Here is a 21,739-nt window from a genome sequence, read left to right as displayed (position 1 = left end):
GGGACTTTACTCTTTTCGAGTGGTCTAGGTTTACAGACGTTGGACATCAACAACTGCGGCCAGGATAGAAAAATCGGACGGAAAAGGAATAAAATATTCACCTTCGAATCTTTAATTCAATCCGTACGGACGCTTTACCACGTGTTGCAAGACTAGATGCTTTATGAGCCATTTTTTCTATATGATATATAAACCCTAAGTTTCTTTTCCACCAAGCAAAAGTAGTAAGTTTGATGCTTGTTCATTCAACTGTTTGACGATACTAACTTCCAACGACAACAATAATTTCTTAATACGACTTTCTAACTTGTTCTTTTGTTTTGATTCAAGATAAGGAAAGAAAGCTCACGACTTGTAGGGATTTCATAATTAGTACGATACAGATGATGCAGACCGATGAATCTCATCGATTGATACACATTCAACAGTCAAAATCTCTTTTCCTTCCTCTCCTCCCCTTAACTCTTCTCTTTATCCCTCACTTCAAAGCTCTCAACCTTGAACCACCAGTCATCTAAATTCCAAGTCAAGTTCAACCTCACCTCAAAATCAACCCTAGCATTGCCACAATTCACCCAACCCACAACCCCCAATTGTAGGCTCTCACTTTACCCTCTCCAAAATGAGCCCTAGAACCGCCGCATCCCTCAATTGCTAGTCCCTTGACCCTAAAATCTCAATCGATATTAACGAAATGACAAAGAGATAGGCGTGTAAAACAATGACTTTGGGTTGCAAAGATCATTTTCATAATTATAGAAGAATTATAGAGAGAGAAACAAAGGCCTACAATTAGATTTGGGGTTTGTTAATAGCGGTAGGTGTGGTGGTGGGGGAGAAAGGAGTTGATGTGAAAGGGAGGAAGGGGAAGACGTTTTGGCTGTCGGATTTCTATCAACGGATGAGAACAATTGGTGTTGAGGATTCCTATAAAACTAATCCGGAGAGGATCTAAATTGAAACTATTTTTTTATTGAAAAAATATAAATGAAATTAAATAATAATACCATAAGTGCCACTAAACTCCAGTACATAAGTGAAGTCATGATGTTTTGTATAAATATATTTAAATGCAAAAACACAACAAAAATTAAAGCCTAGCGTGATAGGTGGGACACTTATCCTTAATTGGTAAGGGCAGCAATGAGTTCGGAACCTGTAGTTTATTTTATAAGCCAAAGTACCCCCTTCTAATTGTATTTATGTGTTTTTTTACTGCATTTTTATATAACTATTTTTATTTCTGTGATAGAAAAATAGAGTTAATTAGTTTCAAATTTTATTGGGAGCTTTTAGTCACACCAAACAAATAGGATAATAATTTCATTCACCGTGATGGAATGCACATGTCGCACCATTGGCGAAATAATTATAATTATTTAATTTCTTAATCTTCATTTGAAAATTATACATACAAAAAAACATTTGAATCAAAGTGAGTATCAAATAACATATTCATAATGAACCATTCATTTATTTGATACATTTAGATGACTAAACAATTCTCACTTTGATTTATTTGTACGGATGATCTTGAAATAAGATTAAAAAAATAAAACAGCTTCAATTACAAAATTAAAACAAATAAGTTATCACAAGAGGGAGGACGTGCATCCCCCATGGGGATGCAAGTAAGTATTATCCAACAAATATATCGTCACACTTTACCTCTTGAATGCATCATATTTATTGGATGACTTATTTATTGATATGCCTCTTGAAACTCAAATCTCGTCTCACTTTATTTATCTATTGAAAACTTGAAACTGAAAAGAAAAAACAAATAGAGAAGAATACATTTTGTTGTTAGAGCGTTTGAAGGCCCACTCCTTGTTTGTAATTTCTTGTGCAACCCAACCCATAAGGCAGCTCCATCCAAGCTGCACCCTTATGGGCCTTCTCATAGTTTGGCCCCACGAAGACTAATTTTCAAGTTTCAAAAGAAAGAAAATTGGATTTGTTTGACCCAAGAAAAGAAAAGACCAAAAATTGACTTATGATTTCTTGACTCGCTGACATTTCCTTTTCGGAAGATGATCATTTCCGAAATCTTTTTACTTAATATTTTTCATCTAATAATTTGAGTTTTTAAAATTTAATTCGATAGTTAAAAATACGGATTTATTTTAAAAATTATAATAATTTTAACTATTTAATCAAATTTTAATAATCTGATTTGATAATGAGAATTAGGTGGAAATGATTAGGAAACGACGTATTTCCTTCCTTTTCCACATTCAAATTTGAAAGTTGAAAAGTTGAAAACCAAAAGAAACAAAAAAGCAGAAGAGCTTGGTGGCTGTCAGGCAGAGGTGGTGCCAAATAGCCCCTCCATAGCTTTCACTCACCATTTTCAGGCGGTCGGTCACTCGACCTTTTCCCTTTCCATATCTCTCTCTGACTCTCCTGTGTTTGTCGGTGTGAGAACTCCGCAGGGCTTTCTTTTTTCTTGTTTTTATTCCTTTCTCTAGGAGAATTAGGAGGAAAGAAAGAAAGAGATGGAGTCTGAGAACATTGAAGCTAATCAAGCAAACAAAGAAGGGATTTCTCTGTACGGAGGCAAGTATGTACAGTACAACATTCTGGGTAATCTCTCTGAAGTCTCCGCCAAATATGCCCCTCCTATTCATCCAATCGGTCGCGGTGCATACGGCATCGTCTGGTACCTATCTGTCTCTTTACACTTTTTTTGGTTTCTGTTTCGACATTGGTTTTTGGCTTAGAACTGGTATCTGTTTGGATTCTGGGAAAAGCAGGGTTGAACTTTTGAGCTTGGATTTGAAAAGTTTGGCTCCAAAATTGAACTGGGTAGGCTTTAGCTTTGTGGGATTTTCCTTTTCTTGGGTCCCAAAAGAATAGGTTTTGGATTCAGATTCAATGACCCAGTATTCGATTTTTATCGTTTTGATTTCGGTTGCTTTTGTATTTGAACTGGACATATTGTTACTTTAGTTGTTTGATAAATTTGAGAGATTTTATGGTGAATATATGTTATTGTGTATCTTGATTTTTACCCAATGAGAGCACTCAGCGTAGAGGTGGTTAATGTTTCCCTTATGGCAGCTGTGCAACAAACTCTGAGACAAAAGAAGAGGTTGCAATCAAGAAAATTGGGAATGTATTTGACAATAGGATCGATGCGAAGAGGACGCTTTGAGAGATAAAGCTCCTTTGCCATATGGATCATGACAATGTAAAACCTCATCTGCTGTTACTTCCTTTTGCAAAGTTGGAAATACCCAAATGTAGCTAAATTAAACATACCCAAATAAGGAATAATTGCATTGTTGTTTTGCAGGTTATCAAAATTAAGGACATCATAAAGCCAGCAGATAGGGAAAAGTTCAATGATGTTTACATTGTATATGAATTGATGGTTACTGACTTGAATCAGATAATACACTCCAGCCAGGCTTTGACAGATGATTACTGTCTGGTAAGTTGAGCATTCTCATATTGTGATAATTGTTTTGAAGGAATGTCGATGGATCAAAATTTCAATGGTAAAACTATTAGGTTTATGATGTTGATGAATCAAGTGCTTTGTTGTCAAAAACAGCTACTAATCTCTTGAATAGAGTGAATGTCGCTATTAATTATAATTGGTATCTTTACAATTTGCATGTACGTTTGCTCAATAAGGTAAGAGGCCATGTACGGCACTGTGTCACAGGCCTTTTAATATGACCTAAAAGTCTGATATGCAAATTGGTACCAGGTAAGCCAGACATAAACATTGGACACAGGGGCAGGCAGAAAGAATATTTGATCTGTAATTTGTATTTTTGCTGCAATTCTGAAATTTCATGCTTCTGTTTGGTTATCTCTCCATCTCTCTCTCTCGTGGTAATATGTAGACTATGTATTGGTCATGTTGCATTAGCAACAGGTATATACTCAAAAGTGTAGTAAATTACCTAATAAGTTCTGTTGAAATCAAAGTTTAGATCACTTAGATTTTAAGCAGCATGTAATTTTTCTTGCAGTATTTCCTGTATCAACTACTTCGGGATTGAAGTACTTACACTCTGCAAATGTTTTGCATCGCGACCTGAAACCGAGTAACCTGCTTCTCAATGCAAATTGTGACCTTAAGATTTGTAACTTTGGGCTTGCAAGAACTACATCAGAGACAGATTTCATGACAGAATATGTTGTAACTCGTTGGTATCGAGCCCCAGAGTTACTATTCAACTGTTCAGAATACACTGCAGCAATTGATTGGTTTTTATCCATTTGAACTTGGATTAATGGAATTTCCTGATCAATTTTAAACTACTTTTCCTCGTGTCCAATTTTTCCTTCACTGTCCTAATATCTTGGAATATGTGGGCTAATGCTTCAGGTCACGGTTTCAAAAGATGACACTATAATTCTTGATGGTGCTGGTGGCAAGAAGGCCATTGATGAAAGATCTGAACAGGTTTGTGTTACTCCCTTGGGATTAGTTTTAGTCCAATTTTGGAACTGTTGACATAAATGGTTTGCATTTTAGTTATGTAACAAAAGATGTAGATAATCCTTTTTGCATTTTTGAATGGAGTCATCTACAACTATGGTTCCAGATATGTACTTAACCTTCATTCCCTTCTATTTCGGTGACAGATTAGGTCGGCAATTGAATTAAGCACTTCTGACTATGACAAGGAAAAGTTACAGGAAGACTCGCAAAGCTTTCTGGTGGTGTTGCCGTTTTGAAGGTATGTGTTTAGTAATCTTCATAAACTCGTCTGTATTTCTTCATCCCTCTAGGGTTGTAGCCATCAATTTTTAAGTGTTTCTTATAATTTCTTCCGCATTTTACCCCATTGTAAATTAATTATAATTATTGTAATACTAACAATCATAATAACGATAAAAGTGAATCAACAAACATCTGTGGCTGAGTTTCCTTGTATTAGTTGTAAGTGTTAGTAAATGATACTGTAGATAAAATCGGTAGTAAATAGTAGTGAGATTTGCTTATATTGCAGATTGGAGGAGCTAGTGAAGCGGAAGTTAGTGAGAAGAAGGATAGGGTTACCGATGCCTTAATGCCACTAAGGCAGCCGTTGAAGAGGGTATAGTACCAGGTAAATTATTTTGTCATTTTGGCCACTTTTGTTTGATGTTGCCTATTTGTCTATTCATTTCCTCCTGAATTATCTGGTTGGATCAAAATAAGTCGACAATATTATAACTATCTTCCTTTTATGCGTGGTGGTGTTGCTATTCTTTATGCATCTAAGGAGTTGGAAAAGCTCCGAACTGTTAATTTTGATCAGAAAATTGGAGTTCGATTTATTCAGAATGCTCTAAAGGTTTGTATATTCTGCTAGTTTTTAAAGTTTGGCCCCGATGATCGCCATCTTATTAAGTAATGGAATTTAGTTTTTGAGTTCTACTTAAAACCCATTGCTGCATTTTGTTCATTGTTTCAAGTCGTGTTGATTATATATGCACCTGTTCATACAATTGCTTCTAACGCGGGAGTTGAGGGAGCTGTTGTTTTTGGAAAGCTATTGGACCAAGATCACGCTGATCTTGCTATGATGCAGCCAAAGGTAAGAAATCCTTCGAGAATACTTTTCCGCCAATCAATTGCAGAAACTATTTTATCTTCACTGTTACTCATTTTGGTTGGTTTTGCTTTTCCCATTGCTTAACCAGGTGAATATGTTGATATGATTAAAGCTGGAATAATTGATCCAATGAAAGTAATTATAACCGCTTTAGTGGATGCTGCAAGGTAAAGCCCTAGTAGACCTGTGTTTAATCTTATTAGCTTGGCTACGATTCCTCATCCATTGATTTTTGTTGCCTTTTGTGCGCAGTGTGTCGTCTTTGCTCACGACTACTGAAGCTGTTGTGAGCATTAAATTGGATTGTATTGCACTTGGTTTGATGTTTTTTTGGTTGACAATGCAGGGATAGGAGAAACAAAGAGGATGACACTTATAACTGCCCCTCCCCATCGACCGTCTTCAAATTTGGATCACAAGAAGAGAGCAACATAGGTGTTGTCCTTCTTCATTTATATATGGTTAGTGTAAATAATTGGACAAAAGAGCCAAACAAACCCTTTTCTCTCAAATGGAGGCGATGATGTGGTCAACGGCCACCAGCCCCAACTCAAGAGTTTGGCCTTCAGATAATTGGAGTATAGTATAATTTTATTTTGGTTCATTTCTTTTTTCTTTATATAAGTGCAATATGAAAGGATGGCATATCATGTTGCTGACTTAATTGTTTATGTTTGTCATATTTGCGAATGGTGTTATGATCAATTAGGTGATTGCAAAACTAGAACTTGAAAACTAACACATGCGTATAATTTTTGTGAAGGAACTGCGATCCAGTGGCTGGATAGAAGAAAAGGACAATGCATGCTCTCTATCTCTCTCTCTCTCTCTCACAGTGGCTCTATGTTCCTCTCCCGCCAAACCTAATGGCTTTGGCTTTGATCTGATCAAACCCACCTCCAAAACCCTTCCTTGATCACCATCTTCAGCAACCCAATTCGGAGCGTGCTCGGATCGGGACCTCTTGGAGATTCGGAGCTCCAGGTGAGATAATTTTCCCCAAATTGTATTCAATTTATGTTGCTCTGTTTCATTTTCCATTTTAATTTGGAATTGGTTGATATTTTAGGTGAGTATCGTATGTATAACCAGAACAATTTTTTGTGTTGGATTGGGGACAAATTGTCCAGCATTATTAGCTATTTGGTCCCTGTGTATTTGTGATCTGAATAATATGAATTAGGGTTTTTCTATTAGTGTCGGATTAGTGAAGAAAGATAAGCCTCTTTGCCTTTTTTTTCTTTCTGGTTTTCAAGTTTGGGATTTTACTGGGATTTATCATCTGGGTATCCTTTAAATTTGTTGGGTTTTTGAGAAAATTAGTGGGTTTTGTTGGTTAAATGGTTTACTTGGTTATAGTTCTAAATTGGTTCGAATTAGGGTTTTCGAAGTTTGTTGCTTGCTTGGTTGGTTGTATGGAAAATGGAGACACTGACTTTTGTTTTATTGCATTTATGGGATACAAGGAAAATTTCTGGGTTATGTTCATCAAAGGTCATTTGAATTTTATACTTCCCATTTTTTTCTTTTTTTGTTTGCTTTTTTTTAGGCAAGCAGAATGATGTAGATCCATGGCGATTTACAGTGGCTTTGAAGGGGTGGACTTGCTCTTATAAAGTTCTGGAAGACAAACTGCTTTGGAGCCTGCAGCACTCAGCGGCCAGAGCAGCGGCGTCTCTCTTCCTCATCGCAAAATGGGTGTTTTCAGGGTGAGCCGCAATGCTCTTAATTTCAAGTAATGGGTTTGTGTTACTGTGCAGATCTGCCTAACTTTGCATTTAGTTTCTTGGAATTGTATTTTTTTTTTTTTTTTTTTTTTTTTTTTTGCAATTATATATTTTTAATGCTTTTATGTTTGTCGTTCCGTGCTGGGAAATTGGAAAGCTCTGGAAATGATATAGTTCTTGAGCTAATGTGAAGATTTTTTGTTGAATATTTTGATTCCTTTTTTCTATTTGCACTTGGAAAAACAGAGGATTGTGGTTAATTTTTGTGCTATGAAGCTTCTATTTTTTTCTTTTTATGCCCAAGATTGAATTTGTTCTCTCTGCTGTTGAAAAGTAGAACTCTCTCTATCTCTAAAAAATATGATCCAGTGTGAAGTTTGGCTGTCTCTCTCTCCAGAAACTTATATTCCATATTGCATCCATCAACTCTGATCATTCCTTGATCCAGTGTAATTTTTACCATATGTTTAAGCTTTAGACTTCTTTTCATGCCTGTCCTCCCTCTAAATCAACTGAGGATTCAAATCCAGCGGGTCCAGCGGGTCCAACTCTTAAAAAGGTATAATTTGTTAATCCCCTTTCCTTGGAGTTAATTTTTAGTGATGTGTTTTTAACAGAATTGCAGATTTGATTAGTGAGTTTTTTCAACGGTGTTATTTAATACTATTTGTAAAATTTAGTCAGAATTGTTTTGAACAACTATAATATTGTTTGATTTCAATTTGTAATTACTTCTTTCGTTAAATTTAAGCTTAATCATGTTAGTAAATCTTTATACCTTACGTCCAAATATGTATACAATATAGTATATGATACATATACAGTAGTGTATATTTATAGTTTTTATAATGTTACTGAGCATTTTCAATGTATGCTATTTTGTGTGTAGGGGGTGAAAAGTGCATTCTTCACAAAGGTAAAATAGAGAAGAGATTATACTTCATATGAAAAGAAGAGGTTAGTTTGCTCTGCCTCTTGACAGAACTTGGGTCACAAAACCAAAAGCAAATTACAATGAAATAAAGGGGAAGGGAGAAGGGATACTTATAGTCCAAACACACAAGGAAACCCTTCACTAAGTACCCCAATTTTCTAATCACGCCTCGTTGATTTTCTCCGTAAAACGCCAAGTGGATAATAACGGACCTCTTACTTGGTCTGCAAGTCATCCCATTCATAGCCTACTCACTGTTATTTTTCCTTTACAAAAATTGGACAAATTTTTGTAACAGACTTGATGTGGACAAGCAAAAAGACTTGAGCAAGACTTGGATCATCCAGGTGCTTGGGTGGCTGCATCAACTCTGTGCCCAATCCAATTAGGCCAGCAGGGAGTATATGCTTTCTACAGTCAACCAGTTCTCACTATACAAATGCATACCTGTAGATGTAGGGTAGGGGTCCTATATAATCGGTCCTCTGGGTCCTCAACCTTTCAATACTTCAACTACTCATATGTATGCAAGTCCCATTCCCGCCAAATGATAAACCTAACGCGCCAAACTTTGTGTTAAGAGTGTGGAACATGTCAAATATGCCCAGTGGGCTTTTCCGAGTCCGGATATTTTAGGCCCAATGTAAGTCATAATGCTTTGGGCAAGGTAAGTTTTTCTACTTTGTGGTCTTTAAAATTGCAGACATTCCCATGATATGCTGTTATATATCATCGATATCGTTGATATTGCTAATAATATGTTTTGACTAAAAAAAAGTTTATTGTGAACATACATGTAAAACATGTGGTTTATATGATTGTTGATATTATGTCCGTAAGTTAGAGTTCGATATGGTCGATATTTCTATGGAAATATAAAAAAAAATCAGAAAAAGATATGGAAATAGGGGGTGAAGTCTAAATTTCACCTCGATAAACTCTTAAGTTTAGGTTAAAATCAATAAATATCGTCGATATTTTTAGCACATCTGTTACATATTGGAGGAATTCTTATATTTGGTTCAAACCAATGTTTGACAATCCCTAAAGTTTCATTTTAAATTTCCTCATTTCCATTGAAAGCAACTGATATTAGTATCGATATCGATATTCGATATGTCTATTGATATTTTCAAAAGGGTTTTTATCATAAATGGTCTTTGAAATTGACTCTCACCATTAAGATGGTCTTTGAAATTGAAAATCAATCAATGTGGTTCCTGAAAATAGGTGTCTCAAATCAATGTGATACTTCCGTCATAAAATTGCCGACATTCCCTCGATATGCCGTTATATATAATCGATATTGTTGATATTGCTAATAATATGTTTTGACCAAAAAAAAGTTAATATTGTGAACATACATGTAAAACATGTGGTTGATATGATTGTTGATATTAAGTTCATAAGTTAGAGTTCGATAAGGTCGATATTTCTATGGAAATATAAATATAAAAAAATATCAGAAAACGATATGGAAATAGGGGGTGAAGTCTAAATTTTATCTCGATAAACTCTTAAGTTTAGGTTAAAATCAACAAATATCGTCGATATTTTTAGCACATCTGTTACATATTGGAGAAATTCTTATATTTGGTTCAAACCAATGTTTGACAATCCCTAAAGTTTCATTTTAAATTTCCATCATTTCCATTGAAAGCAACAGATATCGGTATCGATATCAATATTTGATGTCTATCGATATTTTCAAAAGGGTTTTTATCACAAATGGTCCATCAAGATGGTCTTTGAAATTGAAAATCAATCAATGAGGTCTCTAAAAATAGGTGTCTCAAATCAATGTGATACTTCAGTCATAATTCTGTTAATAATTTCGTTAAGTGCTGATGTGGCACAAGTTATCATGTGAAGGACAGAGTAAAATTGTAGACTTTATTTGGACATTAAACTAACTCAAAGAGTTGTTAATTACTAACAAGCGTGTCTTAGAGACTTATATCATTTCATCAAATAAACGAGTCCCCGTCTACTCAGATTGATTCTCAAAATATTGGTACCTAAATTCATCTATATCTCCAATAGCAAGACCATCCACAATCATGTTTTTTTCTTCTGGTATGCATGAATCAATCCACAGTCCTCTATACATCACATACACTGTCTACATGCACTGAGACAATATGAGGAATATGGTATATTATACGTGGTCATGATTTTGAACAGACTTGATTTGGACAAGCGAAGACTTGAGCAAGAATTGGATCACATAGTTGCCATGATGAGTTGTACCTTGTACTAGTGCAAATTGCGGGCCTTCACCAAAGTCAATGGAGCACAAGTGATAAGCTTAACAAAACAAAACCTCAAAATTATCGTGCACAAATTGCCTTCCCATAAGCACATGTTTGACAAATTAGGGTTGTGATTAGCTTCCATGAAATTTCAGCGTAATCGCTAGCTACCTTCTTCGTCAATTTCTTCTCTAAAAGCTTTAAGTTTAGCGAATGAACTAACAATAAACATCAAGTTCGCAAGTTAGATTTTCTTTCACGTGCACCTTGTAACCCTAGAAAAGGGTGGGGAACAAGAATCAAACTCGAACAATTTAAAAAAAAAAAACTATGATACCGTATTAGATCTTCGGTTTTGATGGATGAAGTTTCTAAAAAATATGTCAATAATATATACAAACTTACAGTTAAATGTAGGTTGGGTCACACTTTGCAGAGCCACCTAAATTATTAAGGTTTTTTTAGATATCTTTTTCTTTATTGTCGCTTTTTTATTTAAGAAAATTAAGATACCAATCCATTATATTTATTTCAGGCCGCTTTAAATCCTGATGAGTAGTGTTGGGGAAATTCCATTGGGTTCCAGGTCCTTGGGTGGCTGCATCCACACAGCGCCCAAACCAAGTAGGTCAGCAGGGACTATATGCTCGGGGGATATGCCCCTACAGTCAACCAGTTCCCACAACACAGATACATACCTGTAGATGTAGGGTAGGGGTCCTATATAATTGGTTATCTGGGTCCTCAACCTTTCAATACTACAACAACTACTCAATTGTCGTAACGTGCTTTTGTTATCTGGTGCTCCGACACCAGTTGTATACAATATTGTCTGATGTCGTGCTCACCGGTTGTATTTAAATTTCACTCGTGTTTTAGGTCCCGAGTGCCATTGGGTAAGAACCATGGCTCTTGCTCAATAAGGTAGGGCAGCACCAAAAGGCTTTGTTTCTTTCATTGACATTCTGTCATCTATCTAACTACTGGAACTTCTTTGTCATTCCTATATTATCAAACCCTAAATCGTTTTCGTTGACATATCTGATCAAGATTCCACGCATGTTTAATTAGTATTATTTTGTGACCCCAAAAGCGATACGTAATTTTTTGGCCTTGCATGCATATTTTCAAACGTCTGGAATTTGTTAAGCCTCCTGCCCTACCACTTTATGTTGTGGATTGTCGATTGGTGACTTTATCATTTACAAGATTCCAACAAGTTAATTTTCTAATAATTTTTTATTAAAAAATTAGAACTTTGTGTCATTGGATGAGTTTATTTTGATTATTTTTATTTTTATTTTTATTTCGGCCGATCTCCCATGATATGATTCACGGCTTCGTCAATGTCTAGCAATCAACGGTACATGGCCAAAACATCCCACTTTTCATTAAAAAAAAAAAAAAAAAAAAGACATTTTAGCCAAAATGATATTTGAAACTGGCATAACTCCTCACTTCGGTTCTTATGATTTGAAATTATTAGAAATGGTCCTTGCGTTTGTCCACCATCAATCATTTTGATCATTCAGGGAACAATCTCAATTAAATAAAGATCAAAATGACAAAAATACCCACAAATTTTGTCAACAATCTCAATTAAATAAAGATCAAAATGATAAAAATACCCTTAATTTAATAAACAATGGGCCAAAATAATTTGACAAAATTTGTGGGTATTTTTGACATTTTGGTCTTATTTAACGGATATTTTTCACGGAATGATCAAAATGATTGACAATGAATAAATTCATGGACCACTTCTATCAATTCTAAATCTCAAGGGCCAAAGTAAAGAGTTTTGCCAATTTCAATAACAATTTTGGCTAAAAAGACAAAAAGTAATATTTGCATGCGTCGAGTATTTTATCCTAATTTTTCTCTTCAAGTAGATACGGAGAAAAGAAATATGTACCCGACGCATGCAAGTTCTGCTCTTAGTTTTGATCATGATGAACTAATTATTCAGAGAGAAAAACATGTGAAAGGCAAAATATAATGTTTATAACCACTAATCACATAACAACTACAGATAAAAGCAATAAACGATACAAAGCCAAAGTACCCTCAGAAACAACTCTAAGAAATTTAAATACAAGATAAGACTAAGCGGATTTTGATCCTGCAAAACTGGCCTAAAATATGAGCCATGCAGGAAGATAATGTAACACATGATCAGGTTTGATTTCTGCATTTAAACCAGCCGATTTTCTTTTCTTCATGGATAAGTTGGATGGAAAAAGATTCGAGGCACGAACCGGAGAAACAGTGATGAATACAGAGCCCATCTAGCCATCTGATCATTTGCATCAGATGCCAGAATTGGCATCAGAGTGGTGGTGGTGTTACCGAGGCAGAGTCTCGACCACCTTCTTCTTTGTGTTTTCTCCGAGCTCCCAGTTTTGAGGCCATCTTGACCACCTTCTTCTCTATTTTTTAGCCAAAATATCCTTGAAATTTGTATCATACATCACTTTAGTTCATGAGATTTGAAATCAATATATAGAAGTGGTTCCTTAGATTGTCCACCATTAATCATTTTAATCATTCCGTGCAAAATTATGTTAAATAAGGATTAAAATAACAAATATACCCTCAATTTAATAAATAATGGACCAAAATGATTTGATAAAAATTAAGGGTATTTCAGTCATTATATTCTTATTTAATGGAGATTTTTCAAGGAATGACCAATATGATTGATGGCGGACCAATTCTATGTATTTCAAATCTCAAGAACCATTTTGATTAAAAAAAACCTTAAAAGAAAGAAAAATGGGTGTACAAAAAAAATTAATTCAAACAAAGCAAAAGAAGGGTATTGGTGGTCACTCAACATTACGGTCTGGTGGTATTCCTTTTCATTTGAAAGTGAAAGGTCTTAGGTTCAAATTTTGTAGATGGCAAATTCGATACCAAATTAGGCTGCCCATTATTTGGTTTAGCCGAACTCCTCATTCCTTTAATATAAAAATACCGATGTACTAAACAAAATATTTGTAAAAGTTTCAAAAATTATTTTGAAAATTCAAAAAGTAAATTACATGTCCATATAAACAAAGATGTGCAAAAATGAAACTTAAAGCGTACGTAGAACAACTACTAGAAAAAAAATGAGATTTTGATTGGTTTGGGGCCTTGGAGATGCCCGTTAGGTCAACTAGTTCTCATTTCGGCGCCCACATACTCGTATAAATTAACAGTGGGGTCATGGGTCTAAGGTCGGTGCTCTCGTGGTAGCCTTCGTTTTCAACATTGTTTCATAGTGTCACTTTACCCGAGAGCTATTTTAAAGATCAACTTACATAAAACAAATTTGTCGTCATTATTTTAAAGATCAACTTACATAAAACAGATTTATCGTTGTGTGAAGTTTTAGTTTAGGGAGTTTTAACGAAAAACTCACGGTACTGTTCACTTTAACGAAAAACCACATTTTTACACTAAAAAGTCAATCCTGGTATTATTCACTTTACCCTTTATTTTATTTTTATCATTAAAATTCAAAGTTTTCATATTATTTTTATTAGTTTTTTTTTTTAGTTTAATAATAAATTATCATAATTAAGTCTGTTGACTCATGTCAATGCATTGCATTACCGGATTCGGTAATAATGAACTCATTTCTCATAATTATGGGGCAATGACTTTAATTGGTTTGGTTTAATTTGTAAAGTGACCCAATATTGTATTCAACATAAGTCTTGTCAATGTACGGAGTGCCCCTATTTTGCTTATGTTATTTTAATATTTTTCTTGGAAATTGACACTTGGAGGAAGTTATTCAGCACTTTTTTTTTTATTTGGTCAAAATTCAGCAATTTTTGAAATACAATTTTATATTGTGCTACTCTTTTCTATACAATCGATTAAAGTGGAAGAATTAAATTTAGGAGCTAAATGTTATTAATCATTTTAGAAAGAAGTGCAGAGTACCTATTTCTTTTACCTATTTTAAAGTGCAATGCTATTACCAGTATTTTTTTTGTTTTTTTACAATGCTAAGAAGATCAAATTGTTAAACTAAATTTTCAAACTAAATAATATGTCACTAATAAAAAATAAAAACGTTAATTAACGTTAAGTAATAATCTAATCATCAAAAACATCATATGGTTTACAAAATTTAATTTATAAATTTGATCTCTCTAATATTACTCTTTAAATATGAGCATGTAAATAGAGTAGTGCTATTTACACATCTTTTTTTGGCTCTCACACATCATTACTAAATTTTGTCCATTGATCTTCTTCAATTCATTTGATTTGACAATTGAAAATTAAAAAGTGTATGTGAAAAGTAAAAATAAGTGGTCGGATAGCACGAGTGAGGATCTTCGCTGGATCTTCTTTGTAAGGATTTCAGGGATCCTCAAATCACATCCGTTCATCGTACATCGTGTGGTCAGAAATTATTGTAATTTTTTATTTAAAATTAAATATAAATAGTACCTGACGAAAACTGACTGTACGATGTACGATGAACGAATGTAATTAGAGGATCTCTGGAATCCTCACAAAGAAGATCCGATGAGGAACCTCTCTCGGATAATGACCCTATAAATAACCAAAACAGTGCACCATGTCAAGATGGTGGCCCTAAAAAGGAAAACCCCCCAAAGGAAAAACTGAAATAAGCAAATAAGCCCCACTTTGTGTAAGCAATTTCCTGTGCTTGATGTATAATTTGTACCATAAACTAACATTGACAATGGGAAAATTAATCATTGGTGGTACTATAAACCAAATTGAAAATCTTTTTGTTTTTTTTTGCAATTTTAAACTTTTTTAAACTCTCATTTGTTCTTGTTGAAAACAAAATTTTAGTACTCGGTATAACAGTTCATTACGTTTAACATTATTATTGTCTTCAACTTAATTGTGTATGCAATGTAGTAGGTGTGCGGTTTTGAATAAAAAATATTAATGAAATGAATGGTGAAATCATCGATCTTTAATTGAGTTAGGTTTCCGCGTAAACATTCTTCTGTTAGTGCTTGAAATTATTGTTGTCTGCCAATCGTCTAACAATCAAAGTTATGCATAATTTACTATCCAGTACTATGATTTTGTGATATTCCTCTTCACTTCAAATGAGAGGTCTTAGTTCAAATCTTGTAGATGACAAATTCAATATCAAATTAGATTTCTCTTAATATAAAAATATCAATATACTAAAAAAAAAGAAGAAGTTATGCATGATTTGTTAATGGTTGTACGTGTTTAAAGTTTGCTTTTAAATGTTGATGATAACGAGGGACTTAGATTAAGATAATTAGTTTTCATTTTACTTATTTTTGTTTTTATTTATTTATTTATTTATTTATCATGCATGCATGCATGGTAGATTAGTGGGACGCGCTTTTGCTTGCCCTACAAATTGACACAATTTTGCATCATCACACAATTTCTTGTGCCAAACTCTTTGAAATCGAATATTTTGCGTCATCTCACAATCGTCTCACAACCCCTCCTGCCATTGATGTAGTTTTCTCTGTCTTAGACCAAATGAAGTGATTTGTCATTGTTTACATTATTTGATAGAATTTTTCAAAAAAATGCCAAATGACCCAAACAGTGTTCGCTGACATTTTTCTATCTAGTTGTGACAACCCGTTCCAAATTTTACGTTCTTATTTTATTTAAAAAGCGTGAATTTACGAAATTGCCCTAGAGGCAAGGACTTTGACTTCTGTTAACCATCGTCTAGAGAGACGTATGACTTATTCTTTTAACATATTCTCGTAATACTCGTGGATGTGAACGCATAGGCGAAAGCCGTTTGCGAGTCCAGATTATAACGGTATAGTTACGGACGTTCGAAATTGGTTATTCAAGGTTTAGTGTTGATTAAATTAAATCCCCAATCAGAAATTGGTTATTTAAGGTGAAGCCCAATCAGAAAAAGGAAAGAAAAAAAAAAAAAAAAAAAATCCCAGCTTTCCCGTGGGTTTTTCCCACTCGCGACCACCCACTTTCCAAGGCCGATTCCGGCCAACTCCGGTGGATTTTTTTGATGCCACCACCACCATCTTGAAGCTCTCATTCCCCTCTACAAAACCCACCCAAGAACCACCTTGATTAACCATGGTATGAGGCGGTTTAAGGCCACGAAAGTTGACGAAAATCAATGGTGCTCCGGCCACCTTTCTCGATTTTCCGGCAAATCGGCAAAGCAATGGCCGATGCCACCACTTGGGCTTTGTAGCCCATCATCCCAGGAGAAAAACCCAACCAAAATTGACCCCGTTGGACCACCGTAGACGACGAATCGATGTCGGGAAGTTTTAGGCACCCGCCGGCTTCGTGGGCAAAATTGACCATCTTCCGTCCACTTTTGGACTTCGTGGCAGGTATGAAAGTTGCTACACTCACTGAGATATTCATTTCTGTGAAGTTTGAGAATTTTTGGAAATAGTTGAATTTTCTGGCGAGTCGGGGCGGCCGACCGCCACCCGCTGCGGCGCGTGGCTAGTGGGCCGCCAATGCTATTTTAAGGCTATGTCAAATGTCTTGAATTCAGTTTTGTCATTTGAATGACATAGGTTGATAGTTAGAACCTAAATTCGTTACGATACGTTACTTGATAAAATGTGAATCGATGATCCGACCGTTAGATTGTCACCAAAATTGGATACATTATAATACGTAATATTTAAAGATTATAGGAATTTACGGATCGGGAATCCGACTTACGGATCTTCCTGAATTGGATTTGTAAGTTAGTAAAATAAATGTTCACGGCCACTTGTTTTAGGCAATTGGCGGAGATCTGACCGTTGGATCGTAATGAAATTTTAATATGTTATTCTAGAAACATATTGTGGATCGTTGGGATTTGCGGATTGGAAATCTGATATGCGGATCTTCCGGGTCAAGTTATACAAGGTTGTAAACCCTACCGTCGATCTTTGATCGACGGTTGACTTGTGGTCAATGGGTATCAAACTATTTTAGAATGTCGTTGAGGTTGTGTTTTATGTGAATTACATATTCTACGGATAAGAGTTCTGAGATGTGATTTGATAATTGGTCACAGGGACCAATCATTCAGGACGCCTCGATGCGTGCGCTAGAGAATCATAGCGTGGACTCCAGGTGAGTGTATCTTTTCCTTTTTATCGTACATATTATTGAGAGTTCTATTGACACTTTTAAATTGATTAGACATATTACTTTCATACATATTTATGTGAATGCTTGAAGTACTATATGAACTACGAATGGCTTGATCCCTGTCTAGGGTACGTAGGCAGTCTAACGAGACGTTAGATGCAGCCATAAAATATTTGAGACAAAAGCCTTGTTTGGGAAATTGAGTAATGCGAAGGAAATTTGTAAAGGCAAGTTTTAGTTTTGTGAATTAGTTAGTTAAATTAGAGTTAATTGGGTTGTCATGGATAATTATCCCTGAAAATAAGTAGTTTGGGAGTAGGGCGTTACTGATTGTACACTTCACACCATATTGTTTATAATTGAAAATGCTACGACATGGTTAAGTAGTAGATTGCATCATGATATATCCATATGTATATTACTTGCATATAATTATTGGGAATGCTTTCAAGTGCAAAGGTGAACTTAGGACACCCAGGTAAGTTCAGGTGAGTTTTTGGTAATAGTTGAATCGATTGCATTATAGCATGACTACAGTTATGAGTTAGGCAACTTCGATACTGTCGTACTAGTTGCCATGAGTTGCACATGTTATATTGAGATGCATTGAGAGCTCATAAACCTGCACCCCGGTGTTAGTGCTCCCGCCCGTGGCCAGGGCACAGTCCTTCACGTGATGTTCACCTCCCGCACCTTACGCTCACTTTAGGTGGTTCCGACTCGTAGGTGACCCGCGATTATTCGCCCAGTCTTCACGTGATCGTAGCACTTGAGCATATTTATTTACACCCAGTCCTGTCGTACAGACCATTTTAGGTGGTTCCAACTCGTGTGCAGGTATACTTATTGAGCTATTGGCTAGCCAGGATTGATGAGATATGGATAAGTCGTACAGGTCACTATAGGTGACTCTGACTTATATGCTAGTCATGATTGATGAGATATGGATAAGTCGTACAGGTCACCATAGGTGACTCCGACTTATATGCTAGCCATGATTGATGAGATATGGATAAGATGTACAAGTCATTTTAGATGACTCTGACTGATATATCACTTTGTATTGATTTAGTTCATTTGGCCTACTTATTAATGTATGGTGGAGTTGATGGCAAACCGCGGTTTTGGTCATTTCTGAGTATGGTTTGGATATATGTATATATGTTGTACTGTCTTATGGAAAACGATACGGGTTTTACATTTAGGGGCATTACTTTTTTAGAGGTAGTAACTTTGGGAAGCTTGGTTTTATTGCTTACTCACACCTTCTGTTTGGTGCCCTCCAGGTTTTAACTGCTGAGTTTGTATCGACAAGAATCTGTGGCGAATCTTAGTATTGATGGATATTTTTGAGGGTATGATTCTTACCCACACTACTGTACCTTACTGATGCTCTGACATCGCGTGTGAAATGGGTTCGCTCCCACTCATAGCGCACTCTGGTATTTAGACACTTTTAAATTCAAATTCATTCACTTTTTATACACTATCACATTTTATGGCTTCGTCACCTTCTAGGTGTCGGCCAGCACAGCTCGATTCAGGGTCCAAGTGGACTTTCTGGGTCGGGGTGTGTCACTAGTCCTCCCACACATTCATTAATTTAATTTGGAAATGTTACAAATCCTTTTTATACGTCTCCGATCTTTCCCCTCTCCCATCTTCCACCTCCATGGTTTTCTTCCTTCCTCTTCCTGCCCTTTGAATTTGGCTCTGGTTTTCTTCAACCCCATATATTTTTGTATCTGTAACCACAATCTATCAATGCGTTTCGACGCGATTCCCTTGAGAAGTGCGTAGAGCTTCGGCTTGGGTTTTCACACCACCACCTCCCATGGATTTTTCTTCGGTGGCTCTGTTGTCTTCGATGGATTTGATGCTAATGGGTCATTCTCACTAGCTTCCTTTGGTTTGTGGTTGTGGTTCCAATTTGCATGCTGCTTTTTTGAGGATGTTGGAGTGATCTCTTTCATCAATTATGCGAAGTTGGAAGGCTGGACCTATGGAGTCTGTGCGGAGATACGGTTTCCAGCAGGATCTCAGAGATACTTCAGCGGCATCTGTTCTTGCAGGACTAGGGTTCGCTGTTTGGTTTGTCTGTTTCTGGGCTCAAAACCTTTGTTTGGGCTTTGTTTTGGGGGGTCCATATCTTATTTCGTATTTCTCTTGTAATTGGCCCTCTTTCTTTGTAACTTTGGTGTGTTGTTGGTAATGTTATTACCTTTCTTCCTTAAAAAAAAAAAAAAAAAAAAAAAACAAAATTTGATAGATGAAAGCATGACTTTAGCTTTTGTATGATATGGTGAGGTTAAAAAGTATTTGGAACATGTAGAATATAAGACCCAGCCAAATTATTGGTGTGGTCACCATTCTAAATAGGAATGCATCTACATCTGGATAAAAAGAAATATATAAATAAAGAACAAATGGAAATTGATCAAAATGATTATTATTATTTCTTTTTAATTTCAATTGTTGAAATGATAGTTTTTTTAGTATGTCTTTGGTAGCTGATCTAGCTTGATTCGATGATGGTTGTGGACTCATGGACATATTTGTTATTGAATCGTCTTTCACGGTCAAGTATGTAATGGAGACATCTTGATTGGGTTGTGACTGATGCAAATTCGGTTGCAGAGGGGCGAGATTTGTGCACCTTGCTTTGTCGTTGTGGAGATGAACTGACGATGGTTTTCTTCTCAACTTAGTTGTGTTTTGTGTTTGTGTATGTTTGTGCCACCTAGCGGTTTGCGTGGCCTCACATCTTTGCGATGACTTTGTGTGTTCCTAGGTTTTGGATATGTCACCATTGATTTATCATGTTGTGCATGTTAGCGCTATTTTTCTTAAAAGAAAAAGCTATAGCCTCCCATAATACTTAAAAAATTATTGGTGTTCCTTTTTGTGAACTAAGAAGAAATTAACTAAACCACACTTCTCTTTACACTTTAATGTCTCCTTCATTACTACAATTATAATCCCACATTTCTTTTATGCACCTACGGACCCTTGTCGCTAAATTAAGTTCCTCCCTATTTGTTATTTTGATTAATTAACAAAATCCAAGAACTTTTTTTTTCTGAATTAATTAGCTCTTAGTTTGTTTGAGGCTTCCCTTAAACCAAACCCTAGCATATACTATATGATGTGGGATTGGGTCAACTTTGGTGGCGGACTTCAGTTTCGATGGTTGCACTTTGAAAGGTGCATCTCTTTCTATCTGAAAAAAGAGGCATTTCATCTCATCAACCTAGCTAATTGGATAACACAAATATATGCAACAAATAACTAATTGGATAACACACAATTATTATTGATAAGATTCGTACTTTTTATATGCAAAACATGTACGTAAGATTCCTACGATAAATAAGAAATAAAACGAAGTGCTACCAACAATATTCCGCGTCATTTGATTTAACGATTTTTTTTATGCCATGTCGATGTAGTGCATAATGATTATGGTATGTATCGATGATAGGACTTAGTTAGCTTGTTTTCTTGTATTTACATAGTTAGTTTCTATTTATTATAGTGATTTAAGCTATCTTCATGTGTTTGTAGGTTTAAATGGCAAAAGAGGCAAGAAAGTGCATTTTCGAGCTATTTGGAGCAATTTTAGGCTTGGAATGGATAGCTTGCATATGGAGCAAGGTGGATGAACGAATTTGAAGTTAAAAGAGGCTAGGAACATGCTACAAATCTGGAGAAACAAGTTCAAGACAAAGAAGATAAGGAAAGAGCAAGAAACATGGAACATTATCCAAACAACCTTATCTTATTCAAACCTTATCCAACATTATCTTATCTTATCATAACCTAATCTTGTTCCACCTTAATTCCAGCTGCAAAGAGGACTTAATTTCATATTAATTCACCTAAATATCAGGTTCTAGAAGCTCTATCCTTCTCCTACATTGGTGCTACACCCTTAGCCCTTGTTCTTCTAGAAACATGCCATAATACCCTTTCTAGAAGCCCTATTCCTGATCCTAATTGTATGCCGCACCCTCTCCCTATCCCCCTTGGTTTCTACCAAACCCTAACCTTTTTCCCTTAGGATTGAGCAATCATTTTCCCTTCAGAAATTGTGCAAAACCCTAGCATATAAATACATGTTTCTGCCGCAGAAAATGATCCATCCATTAA

The 21,739-nt window shown here is 35.5% G+C and overlaps 1 long non-coding RNA gene and 1 pseudogene across 1 annotated transcript; both read left to right on the top strand.

Annotated features, from left to right (window-relative positions):
* The first annotated feature begins 2,285 nt into the window (after positions 1-2,285).
* LOC137715843 (mitogen-activated protein kinase homolog NTF6-like) lies at positions 2,286-5,260 on the top strand (annotated as a pseudogene).
* A 46-nt stretch (positions 5,261-5,306) lies between these two features.
* LOC137715844 (uncharacterized) lies at positions 5,307-8,918 on the top strand. The gene is made up of 6 exons (XR_011065601.1): positions 5,307-5,543; positions 5,650-5,728; positions 5,908-6,022; positions 6,325-6,545; positions 7,111-7,270; positions 8,178-8,918. It is a non-coding gene; the product is annotated as an uncharacterized lncRNA (long non-coding RNA).
* The last annotated feature ends 12,821 nt before the right edge of the window (positions 8,919-21,739 follow it).

This window comes from Pyrus communis, chromosome 14, assembly GCF_963583255.1.
Source record: "Pyrus communis chromosome 14, drPyrComm1.1, whole genome shotgun sequence".
In the NCBI taxonomy this organism is placed as follows: Eukaryota; Viridiplantae; Streptophyta; class Magnoliopsida; order Rosales; family Rosaceae; genus Pyrus; species Pyrus communis.
This window is presented reverse-complemented; position numbering and strand designations above follow the sequence as displayed.